The 18,216-nt window shown below is 48.3% G+C and overlaps 1 protein-coding gene and 2 long non-coding RNA genes across 3 annotated transcripts in view; 2 read left to right on the forward strand and 1 right to left on the reverse strand.

Moving 5' to 3' along the window:
- Positions 1-18,216, forward strand: part of LOC114486359 (uncharacterized) — a 464,012-nt gene that overhangs the window by 80,585 nt on the left and 365,211 nt on the right. The window lies entirely within an intron of this gene.
- EGFR (epidermal growth factor receptor) overlaps positions 1-18,216 on the reverse strand; it is a 206,243-nt gene that overhangs the window by 75,710 nt on the left and 112,317 nt on the right. The window lies entirely within an intron of this gene.
- On the forward strand, positions 5,431-13,991 carry LOC129392149 (uncharacterized). Its single transcript, XR_008617512.1, has 3 exons — positions 5,431-5,595; positions 5,716-5,906; positions 8,447-13,991. It is a non-coding gene; the product is annotated as an uncharacterized lncRNA (long non-coding RNA).

Here is an 18,216-nt window from a genome sequence, read left to right on the forward strand (position 1 = left end):
TGGCCGCTGAGCCTGCGCGTCCGGAGCCTGTGCTCCGCAGCGGGAGAGGCCACGGCAGTGAGAGGCCTGCGCACCGCGATGAAGAGTGGCCCCCACTCGCCGCAACTAGAGAAAGCCCTCGCACAGAAAGGAAGACCCAACACAGCCAAGAAAAAAAAAGAAATCATCACAGGACATCTCACAGCCAAGCGGTGCAGAGCCGCTAAAGGAACCCAGGTCGGCAAGAGGAGAAGTCGCCAAGCGCGAGCTACCCGGGAACGGTCCTCGCGTTCTCACTGTCAAGCAAATGAAGCCACGCTACCCTACGTTCCCAGTAAAGAGCAGGCTGCCTACAAGTGCCAGGTGTTGGGCTTGGTACTTCACTGTACCCAGTCACACAATTTGCTACACGAAGAAAATTAGGTTTCTTCCATTTCTCCTTCCCCCCCTGCATTCCCCTCCTCTGGGCCACCTGGGGACACAACTGACCCTTCCTGGGTTCTTTATAGTTATCTCTAAGAATCACTTCTCCATGCATTCTTCTTATTGAAGGAAATTCTGGAAAAGATTTGTAATCTGCAAGGAAATAAAAGATTTCCAATCCAGAATAGGGGGTAAGGACCTTTCTGGCAAGTATTTCTCTGCAGAAGCACTGTGTTTGGGTTCTATGCGGCTGTGCATGCCCACCCTCCACCCCAAGATGGTTTGAATGTCCTTTTAAATTTTTTCATCTATTATTACTCATGTTTTAAAGCAATCAGTCTCTAGTGCACAATTGTGTTTCAAGGTCATCTCTCTAAACATCCACACATTTCAGTTGGTTTACTCATGAGCATTAGAAAAAAACCCAAACACACAAATAGCCACTACCCACCACCAAAACAAAAAACAAAAGACAAAAACCCAAAGCCAATGACAACAACAAAAATCCAAACAAGGGAGTAATCACTAAGACACTGGGAGAGGCCATGACACCAGTGTTTTCTTCTGAAAACCAAGATGCTCCCAGGACCCCTCCCCGGGCAGCACGGGCCACGGTAAGGCTAGGTCTAGTTCCTCAGCTGCCCCGCGGTGTCTGGGACCCGCCCCGCCTTTGCTGTGGGAAGACTTCCAAAGGCGGCCTTTGCAGAACCGCAGGAAAGCCCAGAGGAGACGATCCGCAGGAGGTCACAGAGGACCTCTGACACACGCCTGTGGGGGAACCTACCAGAACAAGGAGCAGGGAAAGGAAGCAAAGGTGCAGAGGGAGGCCGGGCTAGGGGGTGCCGCTTGGGGAAGGGTGGAGGCCGGTCTAGGGGGTGCCGCTTGGGGGAAGGGTGGAGGCCGGTCTAGGGGGTGCCGCTTGGGGAAGGGTGGAGGCCGGTCTAGGGGGTGCCGCTTGGGGAAGGGTGGATTGGAGGGGGGTCGGGGGTGTGGAGGGGACAAAGCGAACACGGCTGAGATTTCTAAGCCACTTCTCGAGTCTGAACTTGCACTGTGCTGCTTCAGGCTGGAACTGCTCTCTGCCGGGGAGTCATCGTATCCTTTTTGCTGCTGGGAACAAATCAGAAGCCGTGAAAGGAGAAAAGTGATCTCCCTAAAAAGGTGCTGGGCTTGATTTCACCCACAAGCAGAGTCTGCCGCTTGCTTTTTTTTTTAAAGTTACTGAAACATGTCAGGTCCTCAGCACAACTATTTGAACCAGTGCTTCATACTCAGGTCATAAAGGATTTGAAAAGTCAGAAAAGGGGCAAGTTAACCGCCCCCCCACCCCCCCACCATTCTGACTACAGAACAATAGCATCCGACTTTCACAATGACTTGTCAATGACCAATGGCCTTGGAGCCACAAGGACTGGATAAGAACTCTGGTCCCACCACTACGGAGGTCACTTCTCCATCACATTGAGGCTCCTTTTCTTCACCTATAAAATAGGGACTCTTGGGAGGATCCGGTGACACTTGGTAGACTCAGTAAGTATTACTGCGACTTGAATCTGAGTTAAATCTGGACTGGGTCCAGTCGAATGAATTGTTTCCTTCCTTCCAGCACTCCCAGAGGCTGGCCCCTCTGCCTTCTTCCTGTCCTGAGGGGAGGAACAGTGGACACTGACCACAGCTAACCGGCCACAGGGACGAGCCCCGGGCTTGAAAGCAGGGGCGTCTGGGCCTGTGTCTGACCAGGGGGTCTGTGAGGGGCACTTAAGGCTGAGGAGGCCACACCTGCTGTGCGCCTTTTAGAAGAATTCCCTGAGGAGAGCTCCAGCTTTCTGCTCAGAACATTCTCTACTCTTGTTATCTTTCATTTAGAGGAAAGCCTCGCCTGACCCTTTGTGGTGGTTTTGTCAGTGCAGGTGGATTTGTGTGCTGTGTGTATGCACGTGTTTTTAATTAACGCTTCTTTTAAAATGAACAATTTTTTCACTTACTCCTACTTAATTTAAATATTCCTTTTAAGTTTCATTTTAAAATGGTCCCAGTGGGGGAGGCCTGCAGCCCCTCTTTCCTTGGTGTGCAGTGTGACCCAAAGCCCACCCCAATTCCTGGGCTCAGTGACTAGGAAACACTGACTCAGAAATCACTAAAACCTTCTAAAGTTAACTCAGAGGAAGCCTGAGCCAACTTTCTGCCACAGAAGAATCTTGACTTTGCTCAGACACTACTGTTTCTAGAACATATAAGCCCTCCACGAGGAGCTTGCAATTCAAGGTAATAGTTTTCCTACAGAAGCATCTGCTATTAGATGGGTCACGCGCCTGGAAAAATGCATGAACGAGTGACGCCAACCAGAGCTGCCTCTCACCCTGCAGGTCTGAGTCCAGAAAATATAGTCTGAAGCATCCTGTATGCTGGTCCAGAGCAGGGGCTGGCAAACTTTTTCTGAAAACAGCCAGAGTAAATATTTCTGGGTTTGCAGATGACAGGGCCTCTGTCCCAACACTCAACCCTGCTGTGGCCCAAAGACAGCCACAGACAACAAGCAATGCCAGCCAGGCCGCACGGTGCGCCAATAAAACTTTATTCACAAAACAGCAAATCCAGGCAGCAGCTGGATTTGGCCCCTGGACTGTACTTTGCCAATCTCTGTTTTACAGGAAGGCCTGACAGAAGGTGGGGAAGCACGTGATTAGAATTCCCTTTATTCTGTACTTTCTAGAAGATAAATCTGGTTAAAGTGAGTCATTTTGCTCCAAGGCCAAACTCCAGAAGGGTTTTCTTAGGGTTAAGCTCTTCCTATTTTATCCTCAGCTAAAAAGAGGAATTAAAAATATACGGTACTAAGAACTTACAAGGAAGTGCGGGGCTGGAAGCTGTCATTTATGTGTTTGGGGCGGTGAGGTTACGGTTCTGTGCGAAGCTACGTTGTCTACTCTTAGAACTGGACATCAGCAAGAGGGAGGGGATATGGGGATATACGTATATGTAGAGCTGATTCACTTTGTTTTGTTTATTTTTTTTTTTTATAAATTTATTTATTTTTGGCTGAGTTGGGTCTTTGTTGCTGCGCGCGGGCTTTCTCTAGTTGTGGCGAGCGGGGGCTACTCTTCGTTGCGGTGTGCGGGCTTCTCATTTTGGTGGCTCCTCTTGTTGCGGAGCACGGGCTCTAGGTGCGCGGGCTTCAGTAGTTGTGCCTCGCGGGCTCTAGAGCGCAGGCTCAGTAGTTGTGGCGCACGGGCTTAGTTGCTCCGCGACATGTGGGATCTTCCCGGACTAGGGCTCGAACCCGTGTCCCCGGCATCGGCAGGCAGATTCTTAACCACTGCGCCACCAGGGAAGCCCCGATTCACTTTGTTATACAGCAGAAACTAACACACCATTGTAAAACAACTATAATCCAATAAAGATGTTTAAAAAAAAAAAAAAAAGAACTGGACATCCAACTCCATATCCAGGAATCCTGGCTTTCCATATTCACGACAAATGGTTATCAAGTCCTGCTGGTCCTTCCGAGTGACTAAGAGTTTTAATCTTGCTAAGAGTTTGCATAGCAGCCCACTCCTGACTTACAACTCTATCCCAGAATTATTCCTTACACTGATCAGAAGCTAGACCCATGATAATTTCCTCTGACTTAACACAGATGCAACTGGCCCGGCAGATACTGAAGACAACAGTAGTCTCTCACTGCTGTTCTCACCGCAGTGCTTTCCCCACCCTGACTCCACCTCCTAAGTGCTCTTGGGAATTCCACGTGTGTGGTCTCGCTTCACAGCTACACCCTCCAGAGAGGCTTCCCCATCAGCTCCTCCTCCCGGTTCCTCAGCCCCGGCTGCCTCTCATGGATGTGCACTCGCTCACACTTGGGTGGTGAAAGCGTTCTGTTGTTTCACAGCACATCCTGTCTCTTTAAAAAATAATATGTCACCTGAGAACGACAGCAAACATGCTGTTTCCTTTGGCTTCCCTTTAGCTTATTACACTGAGAAATGCAGCAAGCGATAAGGAATGAATAAATATTGCTAAATTACTAAAATATCTGTACTAACATCACATACGAGTTTTCAGCAGACTTGATTCACTTCTTTAAGTTTAATAACTAAAATGGCAGTTGAGCAATGAAAATGGAATTTCCACTGCATCTATTAATAGTAGGGCTGACCGTAAATTCCTCTCAGGCTTGGATGAGGAAGTATTTTTCCTTGCTTGGGTCTCTCTTAGGTTTTAGTTTCTATTACATCCTCCTGGCCTAAAGGAATGGGATTTGCTACTGACTGCAGGTACAGAATTCTGTTGTTGAAAACCCACTGTCTGACTGCATGTATTTGGGATTTAACCAGAGTGATGTCTTCCAAAAACATGGTCTGTTAGAGTAACAGACAAGAAAACTTACCATTGCCAACCTTGCTGCATTATTAATCATTACCCAAGGGAATACATAAAAATAACTCACACAGGGGATTCACAAAACATACTTCATATCTTCTTTTGAAAAAATTCCTACCTTCAACTTCTCTCTTCTGCTTTTCTCTTGCTCACAGAAGACATTCTGTAATTCTCTTCCTTGCTCAGCTTTCTAAAATAGCCTTCATTGAAGCTCAATGACCAAGGTGAAACTGCTCCACCATGAAAATAATTCTAGGACAAAGAATCCTGGAGTGGGGTTTTCCTTACCTCTTAGTGGGAAACTATTTGAATTTTTTCCCCTTGGGGATAATTGGAGACTAACCTCCAGGAGCCACATATGCTGCTTTTGATCATTGTTAGTGTCTTTCAAAACGCAGGTACTGTACGTGAAGTTACAAGGCTTCACCAAGACGGCCTCCACCTATTTGCCTGTGGCTCTAAGGGACTCCTGGTAGTTAAGGGAGAGCAGTGGAGGGATGGGGCTGGAGCCCAGTACCCGGGTCTGGAAAACCACCGCAAGTGAGAGCTGCCGAACCACACTGTGTGTCTAAGCACCAGATTCACGCTCAACAGCTCACACTCCAGGAGATGGGGACACTTTGTACCTGTTCTTGCGCCAGCCCCGGGTTCTTGGGCTGTGTCCCGTTCAATCCGACAGAACATGCTGACAGAGATAAAGTCATTCCTGGCAACCTGGGGCCCGGCAGGTCCCTGCAAGGCCAGTGCTGCGTGAGGATGGTGTCCAAGGTCTTTTAAATGGCCGGGGGGCCTAGGTGCAATGGACATATTTCAGTAAGTTGGTGATCTGTAACCTAAAGTACTTTTTTGGTTTGTTCATTTTTTGCTTTTTAAGCTCTCTATTGAGGCCAGTAACCAGAGGAGTGAAAAACTGTGTGTGCTTTATGTTTTGAGGACTCATCACTAAGCTGTTTCATTCTGGCACATTGTCAGATCTGCAGAAAGGGGCTGGTGACAGCAGAAGGGGTTACCCTGTGGGGCTGTAGGAATGCCTCCAGCGAACCGATTTCTACCCTGTGGAATGGCCATGCAAACCAGACTTTTCTCCTTGAAGCCGAGAAAGTTTCCTACGCAAACATTTCTCTGTAAGCTCAATTAACTTTTACAATAATTTGTGCTTTTAGTTTAAGAACTACAGATGTTGTGTGGGTGTTGGTGAGGGGGTGGGAATGAGAGGGTAAAGGAGCAGGGATGTAGATCCTCCCCCTTTGGAAAATGCTGTAACACTTCTTTGCATGGAAAAAGCACATCAGGTTTTAGAATTACTGAAAAATTTGAATCGCTTGTAGGACGACGAGAGAAAGCCATGGCTCTTTGGTTTGGGGGAGGCCAGACTGGGCCACCTCCCAGCGTCCCTCCCTCCTAATGAGACCCAGATCTTTGTGGCATGATTATCTGGAATTGTAATTTTTATGCGGGAAACAGTCCAAAAGTTGGGGTAGCAGAACCTAGCCATTCATCAAATGCTAGCTCAATTTGCAAAAGACATATAAAACCAAAAATATTAAATAGCAATTGGGAGCACGTATTAATGTGCTAGGGACAGGGGAACTCTTATTAACTAGATAATAATTTAATTTTCACTGGAGAATGGTTTTTACCACTAGAAATACACATGCACTCCCCCCCACCACCTTAAGTCTAGTCACTTCTTATTTAGTGTTGATTTGAGGTCAAAAGGGGGTGTTTGGGTATTACTGGATGTTTGCGGCTGTTTCACAGGACAATTCCTAAGTCAATTTTATACTCCAAATCCCACAATACTTTTCATATAATGAATGTTATATTCATTATACCCTCATCCACTTACAAATAGAATTACATTTACAAAATGCTTTATACTTCTCACTTGCAAATAATCTCAACTTTCTAATTCATCTCTACCTAATACTTGAGCTATTAAAGAAAATCAACCTAATAAGGAAACTACTGAGCATCTAGCCCACTAGGATGAAAGCCCCTTGTGACTGCACCCCGCTTAGCGAGGGCAGCGCGGCGACCCCTTCCCTTCGGCGTCTGTACGGCAGGTGCCCACTGGACACCCGACCGCCATGCGTAGGGACCGGCGCAGAGGCTGCCCGTAGTGACTGCTCCTGTCTGAGTGCCAGGAATCCAGCTCCGACGCCTGCCTTTGACCCAGCTCTGAGGGGACCGGTGGGGTCACCCCAGGCAAACTACTTCTGGCTCAGCCTCGCTTTCCCGCCTCTGTAAAACGGGGGTAAAAGTGCCACCCTCTTGGGGTCGCTGTGAGGGCGAAATTGTTAACATCTGCGAGACCGTGTCTGCTCGCGGAGGCCATCGCTGCTATCCTTGTCATCAGCGCTGTCACTGTAGCATCAGTGTGTGTCAGGCACACGTGAAGTCCGGGCACACGGCTGAGGTAGGTCTGACGCTGTTCCTGCCTCGGGAAGCCCGCACTCCAGTGGGGAGACAGACAGCCACCAAATCGGGGATCAGCAGTTTGGTGCTGCAGCGTGGCTGTGAGCGTGGGGTAGGGTGTAGAGGGTCGACCCTGACGCAGTCAGAGCGGTCCTGGCAGGATTCCCTGAGCTACGGCCGGCCATTCAGCTGAGCTCTTAAGGGCAAGAGGAGCTTTGGCCAAGTGTGGGGAAGGGCTCGGCGGTGGGGGGGGCGGGGGGGGCCGCTTTCTTGCAGGAGGAGCTGCGATTGTGGAAGGCTCCCTGGCAGGACGTGAGTCTAGCAGAGAGCAGCAAAAGGGGAGGCGGGGGGCCGCCGAAGGGCTTGCTGCTGAGGACTTTCCATGCCATTTTAAAGGCAGGAGAAGCCACCGACAGGTTTCAAACAAGGAGGAACATGCTCAGATTTGCGTTTAAAAAATACCTGCTGTGGGAGATCAGCTCGGTGCTCTGTGACCACCTAGAGGGGTGGGAGAGGGAGGCTGGGAGGCAGCCGCAAGAGGGAGGGGATACGGGGATATATGTATATGTCTAGCTGATTCACTTTGTTATAAAGCAGCAACTAACACAACAATGTGAAGCAATTATACTCCAATAAAGATGTTAAAAAAAGAAAAACCTGCTGCTTTCTGGAGCAGGACCTAGATGGTGCCCCGAAGAGGGCGTGTCCGCACGAGGTCCTGTGGGAGGGGAGGTTCTGTGCCAACATCCTGGTGTTGCAAAATGCTCCACTGGGGAAACTACATAAAAGGTTGCACCGGGCTTCTCGGTGCCAGTTCTTACAGCATGCGAGTTTCCACTTTTCCCAAAACAAGAGGTTAATTACATTACTTTTTCAGAAGCACAAGCTGTAAGGCAGAAGTCTGGCAGGAACTGTCATCCTTAGAATGTGTCAGCTCGGAAGAGCCAAAGCCCTAGGCTGGAGCCCAGTGCTGGTGGTAATGAGCCTGGCTTCTGGCAGTGCCCTGGTGACAGGGGACTCTTCACCTCTAAGTGGGATATCAATAGCTTGTAATTTTCAAACGCTGCGATTTTTTCTTGTAAAGAGGAAAGCCATTATTTTTTTTTAAAGACTACCATATCCTTTTTTTTTTTTAAATTGGGGTATAGCTGCTTTACAATGTTGTGTTAGTTCCTGCTGTACAGCCAAGTGAATCAGCTATATGAATACATATATCCCCTCTTTTTTGGGTTTCCTTCCCATTTAGGTCACCACAGAGCATTAAGTAGAGTTCCTGTGCTACACAAGCATGTGGTATCTACGGTGCACAAGAATTATTTTTCTCTATGCCATGTCGCACCTTCGTAAAACTAAATAACCTCCCTCTTCTAACTTAAACGAAAGGCCTTACTGCCCCGTGGAGAAGGGCCCAGAAGGTCTCCAGAGCAGTGTGAGGAGACCAGTTAGGCAGCTGCGGAACAGTCTAGTGCCTCAAGACGCAGAGTGGGGTCTGCAGACTGGCAACGTTGGCCTCGCCTGGGAGAGCCTGTTAGAAATGAAGAGTCCGGGGCCCAACGCAGACGCACAGAATCAGAACGTGCATCTTTTTTTTTTTTTTTTTTTTGCGGTACGCGGGCCTCTCACCGTTGTGGCCTCTCCCGTTGCGGAGCACAGGCTCCGGACGCGCAGGCTCAGCGGCCGTGGCTCACGGGCCCGGCCGCTCCGCGGCACGTGGGACCTTCCCGGACCGGGACACGAACCCGTGTCCCCTGCATCGGCAGGCGGATTCTCAACCACTGCGCCACCAGGGAAGCCCAGAACGTGCATCTTAACAAGGTCTCTAGGAGATGCTCCCGCGCTGAGCCAGTAGCATGGTGGCAGGGTCACGGGCAACCCCGACAGGTGTTAAGGAGTCTGAATCCACAGACCTGGGGAGAGCTTGTTATAGAAGCACAGAAGAGGCCTTTCCAAGTAAATATCTGGGCTGTTTTGAGCTCGTCACGGCAGTAAGGAAAAACGAAAGGCCTAGATAATTGGGAAAGACCTTGAGTTCAGTCCAGACCGGGCGAGAAGGCCTGCCCGCCTTGCATGGAGCCTGGTCTCCCTGCTCGGGCTGCAGATGACAGCGGTGCATCCTAGGGACAAGCAGGCGGTCATGGCCCCTGACCGTCAGCCAGGCGCACTGCCCACAAGGGTCCGTCCTTTGAGTTAGTTACGCCGAGTCCAAACCTGCACATCATGACGATGCAGACTTCAAAAGAGTCCCCAGATGCATGGTATTCACAGAGGACCCCCTACAGCTTTCTAACTGGAGGCCGCAACCAAAGGATATCCTGAACAACATCGTAATTGTAGAGCTTAAACTCGCAATTTTGAGATTCTGTAAACGCCAACAGTGTCCAACAAGTCTCCACAGCCCAGGTCCACACTTTGTGTGGGGTTCTGCCTCCATCGTGAATAACTGAGCCAATTTAAGGCCTACCTGTGCCTATACAGAAACCTGGTAGAGATTTGAAACATACTGATTTCAATAAAACATGCTGAAACAAAGCTTTTAGATTTGATTGAAGTAGTATGGAATGTCACAGGGACATTTTGCGCCAATAGCACAGGGGGAAAATATCGACAAGTCTGGACATTTTAAAACCATGACTGATCTAGAGCAAAGAGTTTTCCTGTAACTGAAGCTATAGCTTTCCTGTTCATGTCCCTATTCCTTTATGCACTCTCTCTAATTAGGCTTTAGAAACACACACACACACACACACACACACACACACACACACACACAGAGCTTTAATTCTGTGTTTGATCTGGGAAAGTTCAGTTGCTCTAGTATTACATTTCCCCCATATTTTGATCCCTCTGTCTTATCCTATAGGCTTTCCTTCTCAGAAACTGCATCTTCGATTTAAACTGACGCTGACATTTATACCAGTGAGACGCTGCAGCTCTAAAGCTCCTCTTACAAAGCCTCACGAAATGAAGCACATGATAAAGATGGGACAAAGCTCTTCAGGACGGAGCCAGCAGTCCTCTGTTACATAAGTAACCTCTGCAGACACTTTACGTGGAGGTACACTTCAAGCATGAAGAAATGCATTTCCCCACACACTCCATTCTAAACAGAAAGTAAAGACCAAACACCTTAGGAAGAATATATCCTTTCTGCGCATATAATCTTGAGCAGAAACATGCAGTATTTTTAGTTAAGTTTTCCTCATGTTTGTTTATCAAAGGAATGATTATGCTGATTACTATAAGTGCATTTTGAACGTTACTTTCTTAATTGCTTGAATAGATATTTATGTGCAAAAAATACCTCTTTCACCCCTTGGCTTTCACCACAGCGTCACCATCATTCCACAAATTCACCTGAAACTTACTAGGTCACACCAAGAAGGGTCTGTAGCCGCACATCACATTTTTTCCATACAAGAAATTTAAGACACAGCCTGGTAAAACTGGAGGAACCAGGTGGGTCATTTTCAATATCTTCTATAGGAAGCCAGTAGATTAAAAAGGAATTCGTGACCTAGTCTCGTGACTTTTTTCCTGATCATGGGCCATCACTCTAAAACAACCCAGCATGTGGATTATGTTAATGTGATCTTTGCGTCGAAGGTGTGCTACTGTAAACTATTAATTAATTAACCAATCAGTTCATCTATCTGTCACCATATACTGAACACAAGGCACTTGTGCGCTGGCCCCTGCCCTGAAGGAACTCCGTCCGTGGCAGAGACAGGACGCGACACGCTGGAAAGAAGTTACGGCAACTGCTCAGGCTGCTAATTCTCAGCTAAGCGAGGATAGAGGGCACCTTTAATAAAAAAGCTTCCTAAAGGATCTGAGGCTTGAGTGTACTGTGAAGAGCAGCTTTTAGTTTGCAGAGGAACAAGGGGGAGAAAGAACAAAGGAACAGAACATGAGAAGACTTGGAGGAGGTGGGAAGAAGCGGGGAGACACAGGTCCATCCGCTGAGTGAATGCCAGCCCAGAACAGCAGCTCCAGAAGCGAGCCGGGCACTGATTAGAAGGAAGGAGCACACAAAGCGCTGGCGGGGGCGGGGGGGGGCATGTGTCTGGCAGGCAGCAGGCAGGCAGGGGCCACCATCACCGCGCGCGCTGCCAGAGGGCAGGGAGGACGAGGCCTGGGGGCCACAAGGGAGGCTGAGGGCTGGGAGCAAAGGAGGCCAGTGAGAGGTGTGGGTGTTGGGGTCTCAGAGGCGGAGCCTCCTGGGTCGTGGTGAGGTCTCAGAGGGCTCTTAGGGAGGAGATTCCCATACTGCTTGTTTCACAGAGCACCTAAGTGAACTGATATCATTTCTTTCAGAAAGTGGGCTCAGATCCACCCTCTGAATCTTTTGGGGATGGACTCTAAGGGTCTGAACTGACGTTAAACCAATCTAACAGTGTATCTATTTAATTTTTAAAAATTGTATCGTGTTAAGACACTTAACGTGAGATCTATCCTCCAAACCGGTTTTAAGCGCACAATACAGCGTGACTTGATGGGATCGGACAGCAAGGAGCCCCGCCTGCACAGAACAGACCCCGACAAATACACTTGTTAGATGGCTGAATTAATTACAGCACACACTCGACTGCATCACTGAAACACCTTTTGAGTCTGGTAAAGGGGAAGGCCTTCTAATATTTAGTTCAATTAATTGACGTTATCCAGGAAAGCTTGGTAATCTAAAACAAAAGATAAAAACCACCCATTAGGCTGCAGAGTGGTGTATTTCTAGTCTGTTTTTAATGGTGATTCTCTGAATGGAATTCAGATAGAGAAAGAAAGTAACAGGGGTGGTGGCCGGGCTGGGGATGGAGCGGAAGACAGAGGCAGCAGAAAGCATGGCCCAGCCGGCTGGCTACCAGGATGAGTGCAATCTCTAGAAGGGCAGGATCTTCTGTTCTTCTTGTCATGGAAGATGCAAAGATGTCCAAGACACCCCTCTAATGGCCGAGCCACTACCTGACAGGAAGAGACGGCACGATGCCATGGAGAGGACACGCCCTACCTGCCCTGCTCCCGTGCGGGGAGAAGCAGTCCCGTCTGCTTTTTACCTCCTCGGTTGAAACAGCTTCTGAACGCCAGCGGCAAGGACAGCAGGACAGCCTCGTCCTCGGGTGCCTGATGGAAGAAGCTCACCTTTTCTCTGGTATCAGAGTTTCATCCCCAGATCTACTCACGGCTGTGCACTCAGAGGTCCGGATCGCATGGGGTTTCCAAAGAGGACAGCGTGAAGAATTTTTGCTTTAACGTTCAACTGGGGGCTTCCTTACCCTGAACGGTCTGGGACATTTCCCTATGTTGTAACACTTGGATCGGGTTCATGGAATTGTCCCCACTTTCAAAACAGATGACCTCTCACTAGAAGATTCACTTATCTCTTTCCCCTCAGCCCCGTAAACCAGTCCAGCAAAGTCCTAACTTGCAACAAACAGGCAATTCACTCTACCAGACAACACAGTTATCTAATCTCCCAAAAACGACACCTGGCAAGTTTCTAACCATAATGCCATTTGACGCGTTTCCATCAACATTTCTTCTTACAAGCAATATTAATAATGCCTTTTAAGTCTGAAGGCTCCATAACCAGTGGAAAATAACATAATAATAACTGGCAGCCCCTGGCAAGCAGCCTCTGTTCCGAATGAGTGTTTGAAGATTACCAGCGAAGTTCCCAGGAGAACGAATGAGCTCTTGCGTCATTCATCAAACGTTCACTGGCCCCAAATGCGTGCCAGGCCCTGTGCTTGTTACTGGAGGGGTGAACGGTCTTTGCCGTCACGGAGCTGACGGCCTGGGAAGAAAGACCGACACTAAATACAGGTGAGGATTCCAGACACCACCACCGATGAGCTGATTTGCAGGGCAATGAGTAGTTGCCTTTCCAGATGGGTCGCAGCCACATAGATGTCCTCATGGAGGTCATACTTTCTCTTCTCTATCAATGTGAACAACTTTCAAATGAAAGAGTGGAAGCGATTATGTGTCCAAGAAAGCAAGCACTTCCTTTTGCTGTTAATCAAGTTGCCCAACACCTCTGCGGGCCCCTAACCTGGCAGATGCAGCCGCTGCCGCGCGCTATCACACAGGGCGGGAGGACGGAGAGACACACCGCGAGGGAAAAACCCAGAACGCAAGCCCGCTCTGGCCAGGTGGATGGCCTTGGGCCCATCCAGGCTCACACGAAAGAAAAAGCGTCCCCAGTCATATCTAGCCACCCGATTAGAGCACTGACCTCAGCAATAATCGTACTCCAGGAGCTCAGGACACCGCTTCTCAAGCCCTGGAGGGCCTATGAATTACGAGAGATTTTGTTAAAATATATCACCAACAAGGAGAGATGAAGGAGACGGGAGAGCTGGGACACGGTGGTCCCCCAGGCCACGAGGCAAAAGCAGACACCACGCTGTCCAAAGCTGCAAAAGCTCGGAGCAGGTGAGAGGAAAGGCACGGACCAGATCTCAACTACAGAGGCAGTCTCCGAACCTTTCCCAGATGAGTTTCAGTGGCGCGGTGAGAACACACGGATTATATTCTGAGGAAGTGCACACACTGACTCGGGGGAGAAAATGCACAGTGACAGTTTCTTCTCACATTTGCTGGGATAAGACCATCTCTGACTACATTGCAATTTGAAAGTCTGGTTTCCAAGGATTAAACATTTGTTGGAGATATACAACTTGAGAGCCAACATTACTTCCATATATTTTCCCCAACTTTACTCAGGCATAATTAACAAATAAAAAGTGTATCTATTTAGGATGTACAATGTGATGATTTAATAACACACATGTTATGAAATGATTGCCACCATTAAGTTAGTACATCCATCACCTCACAGAGTTACCGTGTGTGTGTGTGTGTGTGTGTGTGTGTGTGTGTGAGACAACACTTCAGATCTACTCTCTTAGCAAATTTCAAGCACACAAGACAGTATTATTATCTATAGTCACCATGCATTTTTAAACACTCCAAAGGCTGCGTTGGGATCAGACACTTAGGTCATATCCTACCCTATCAAAGAAAGGGAGAGTCTGATGTTGAATTCTGAGCCTATAATCTCACTGTGTGACATCTCATGGGAAAGGACTTGCAGACCATCACACAGACTGTGCACACAGAGAACAGAGTACTCAGTGTAGTATTAGAGAAGGCTTTCAAAAGGCCTGCATTTCACAGCATTCATATTCTTATCAGATTAGACAATATTATAAAATTAAGGTCTTAATAATGATGCCTTTCTTGCAGTAATAAATGTAGTAACACTTTAATTGTAAAATGAGCAGTGGGGAAGGGGCAAGTGCTTGCAGGCTTACCTGAACTCCCCATGGACCTCTATTCTTTTCTCCTTGCCTTTGGAGCAAAGGTAGAATTTGTCAAAAATAAAAATAAAAACATTTTTGGAGTGTTTTTTTTTTTTTTTTTTTTTGCGGTACGCGGGCCTCTCACCGCTGTGGCCTCTCCCGTTGCGGAGCACAGGCTCCGGACGCGCAGGCTCAGCGGCCATGGCTCACGGGCCCAGCCGCTCCGCGGCACGTGGGATCTTCCCGGACCGGGGCACGAACCCGCGTCCCCTGCATCGGCAGGCGGACTCCCAACCACTGCGCCACCAGGGAAGCCCTGGAGTGTATTTGTAAACTCTAGCTTTCCAGTAAGAATCTGCAAAGTGAAACCACCAATTTTCCTGCCAGTGTGGCACTGAGAGCACATTTATGGGGACGATTTGGGCCTTCTGATCTGCCACTTCAGTGTCCCGCCACCCCTGGCGCCTTCCCGAGCTGACACCGCTGATCCCAGGGCTGTGAGTAACTGACTGACTTGCCGTGTGCCGGTGGATGCGAGCTTTCTGCGGGGCAGGCACTGTGTCTCCTGGACTTGCTGCAGCCGTGTCACTGACACCTGGTCGGGGGAGGGTGGCGGCTGATACAGGGCTGACCCCGTGGGAAGCAGCTTCCCCAGCAGTGGGCAGACCTGGTCCTCAGTGACCTGCTGGGCCCACCCTGCTCTAGCAGTTCTGCTGAAAACCTGCAGGGGGAACTTCCTTCTAAGTATTTTATGGAGACAAATAAAGGATTCACCAATAAAAACTTAACGTGTGCTGGAGACTTGCGAAGCTCTCAACGAGGTGCGAGCGCACGTGCAGTTCCAACGTGGATTTACAGACGTGAAGGCTGGGGGCGTCAGCCCATTTCCTTGGTGTCCGTCAAGGGCATCCTACAAAACGCCTGTGGACCAGTCTGAGAAGGTGGCCCACGGATGGTACCGGCTGCGGAGGGTATGGGTGACTCCACAGAGCTCCTACCGTTAGGACAGGGCCGTGACCCGGATGCACGGCTCCCCTCACTTAGTGCCCGGTCTCCAGGGTCACCCTGGCTTTCCTAGGACCAAATGTTCCTCCACGCAGCAGCCACGGCCAAAAGGCCTTCCGTTCTGACAAGCTGCCTTGTTTGATTCTTGCAGCTTAACTGTAACATGCTTCTTAATTGTGGAAGTTAGAGAGGACAGATTTTCCCAGAGGAAATGCCCCTCCCTTCTAGAATGTTACATCTTTCTTTGGGTGCCATGATCTCTCTTCCACTCACACATTCATTCAATAAACATTTACTGACCTAAAATGGGGGCAGGAAAACCTTTAACCACACCCCTCTCGCACTTTATAAACCACTGGAATCAAAAGAGCAAATACATTTCCTCTCGAATTTGCTTAATAGTTGACATTGGTATGAGAGGTGTTAGATTTATTGTGAACAAGATAGAAGTTATATTAACTGCATAATGTCAGAAGTTATTTTCATTTTCATTATGGCTTAAATACAGATTTACGCTGTATTGACTAGGGGCACCAAACAGTGTGGGACAAGCACTAGTTCTGGAGTCAGAGGGTCTGAGCTCTAGGAGCATCCAGGCCACAACCACCTGTAGGGCCTCGAGAGAGTCATTCTACCTCCTGAGGCTTAGTTACGGTTTAATGGAGTGAATTGTTGGGCTGGAGGATTTCCACACTTTTTTTTTGGGCGGGGGGGGGGGCTGTTCCCTGCGGCCTGTGGGATCTAGTTCCCTGACTGGGGATCAAACCCCTGTCCCCTGCCTTGGAAGCATGGAGTCTTAACCACTGGACCAACAGGGAAGTCCCCAAGTTCTCTTTTAAGTGTCATCCTCTAGGATTTAGGGAATGGCCCTGGGAAAACTGTGAAAATTCATATCGTCTAGGGAGAGAACAAAGCAAAGAGACCGCATGTCAGCTCACGGTCATTGGTCAGAGTTGACTGCAGCCCATGGCCTTACACAACCCTCACGCTTTGCTGAAGAAGACAAGCTTTTCTGTAGCAAATGTGAATTTTTTAAAAATCTGCAGGGAGTGGGGTATAAACAACAAACCATTATTGAATGTAGTGCCTCAGGCCTTTTCTGTTTTCTGACATTATGTCATTTAATCTTCACTTAATCCTGTCCTTTATTCCAATTTTACGAAAGGAGAAACCCAGGTTTAAAGATAAGCTACTCAGTTGACAGAAGCAGAAGCAATGTTCAAGCCCATCTCTGCCTTATAGCCTGTTCCAGGTCCCATGCTACCTCCTTGGCATAAAGGCTATATTTATAAATTTAAGAAAATTAATTAATTTTAAGAAGGTTAATGAATATTGACTTTCACCATTAGATTTCCAGGGGCACAGTCATCAGAATAGTTAAAATAAGAAAATCAGACAACATAAGCATTGGGGCAGATCCAGAGCAACTGAAACTTTCAAACACTGCAGGTGGAGTATAGTTTGCTAAAACCACTTCAGAAAATTTTTCTGTAATATCTACTAAAGTAGAGCAAACCCACACCCGACGACCCAGCAGTTCCTCTCCTATGTACCTAACAGAAATGCAGAGGAGTGCACCGTATTCACTGTGCAATAGTATTCAGAAACATGTGCGATAGTATTCACTGTCTCATAACTGCAAAAAAGAGAATAACTCAAACGCCCGTCAATGGTAGATGGACAAATGCAGTGTAGAACTCTCTCATGATGGACTATACAGCTGCGAATGAGAGAAATACAACTCCATAGAACAACATGGACAATTCTGAACACATAATGTTGAGTGAAAGAAACCAGACCCACCAGAGTACTTGCTGGATGATTCCATTTATACAAATTCAAGAATAGGCAAAACCAACCCATGGTATTAGCATTAAGATAGTGGTTACCATGCCCCAGAAGGAGACACAAGAGGCTTGTTATCCTGATCTGGGTGCTGGTTACAAAGGGGGGTTTGGTTTGTGAAATTCATCAAATCGCACCCCTTTGATCTGTGCACTTTTCTGACTCTACGTGATACATGAATTGAAATTTTCCTTGAAAAAATTCTAGGACTGCTGCTCCCTATAAGAAAAGCTGCCTGGATTGAACAGAATCCCCCGTCAGGAATCAGGCTTTCTCAAGGGGCCATGCATGGGGCTGGCAGAACATACGAACAGGAGATCCCCGCGGGGGCCAGGACAGTGCAGTCCAGCTCAGGACCCTTCACGGCCTCTTACCAAGTCACCTGCAAAACAGGAGAGCTGCCAGGGCTGGAGTTCTGAGCACAGTGTGGGCACAGAAATCTCACTCACCTACCCTGGATCGGAAGCAGAGAGGGCCTGGACTTTCCCCGCACTTGAGATCAGGGATCCACCCGCACCGAGAGGCGTTTAAACAAAGAACACGCATGGTTCTCTCAAATCCATGCCGTCAAGTCTCCCTTTTCCCAGGGCAATCTCTCCTTTCTAGCATGATTAAGCTGTATTTTCAAGTGTCAAACAAGTAACATTATAACAATAACTATGAACCGACACACTCTGCCCCCTCCTCCAAATTGAGGAAGCTAATAAAACACCCTGAACCCTGACTTGCGGACACTTCTTTCCAACTTCAGACGCTTATCTGTGTTTTGGGACCCTGTGCATCTTCCTACACACACCTGCTGTCATTTAAAACGTAAAATTTTGGGCTTCCCTGGTGGCGCAGTGGTTGCGCGTCCGCCTGCCGA

The sequence above is a fragment of the Physeter macrocephalus genome, chromosome 5 (genome assembly GCF_002837175.3).
Source record: "Physeter macrocephalus isolate SW-GA chromosome 5, ASM283717v5, whole genome shotgun sequence".
Classification (NCBI taxonomy): domain Eukaryota; kingdom Metazoa; phylum Chordata; class Mammalia; order Artiodactyla; family Physeteridae; genus Physeter; species Physeter macrocephalus.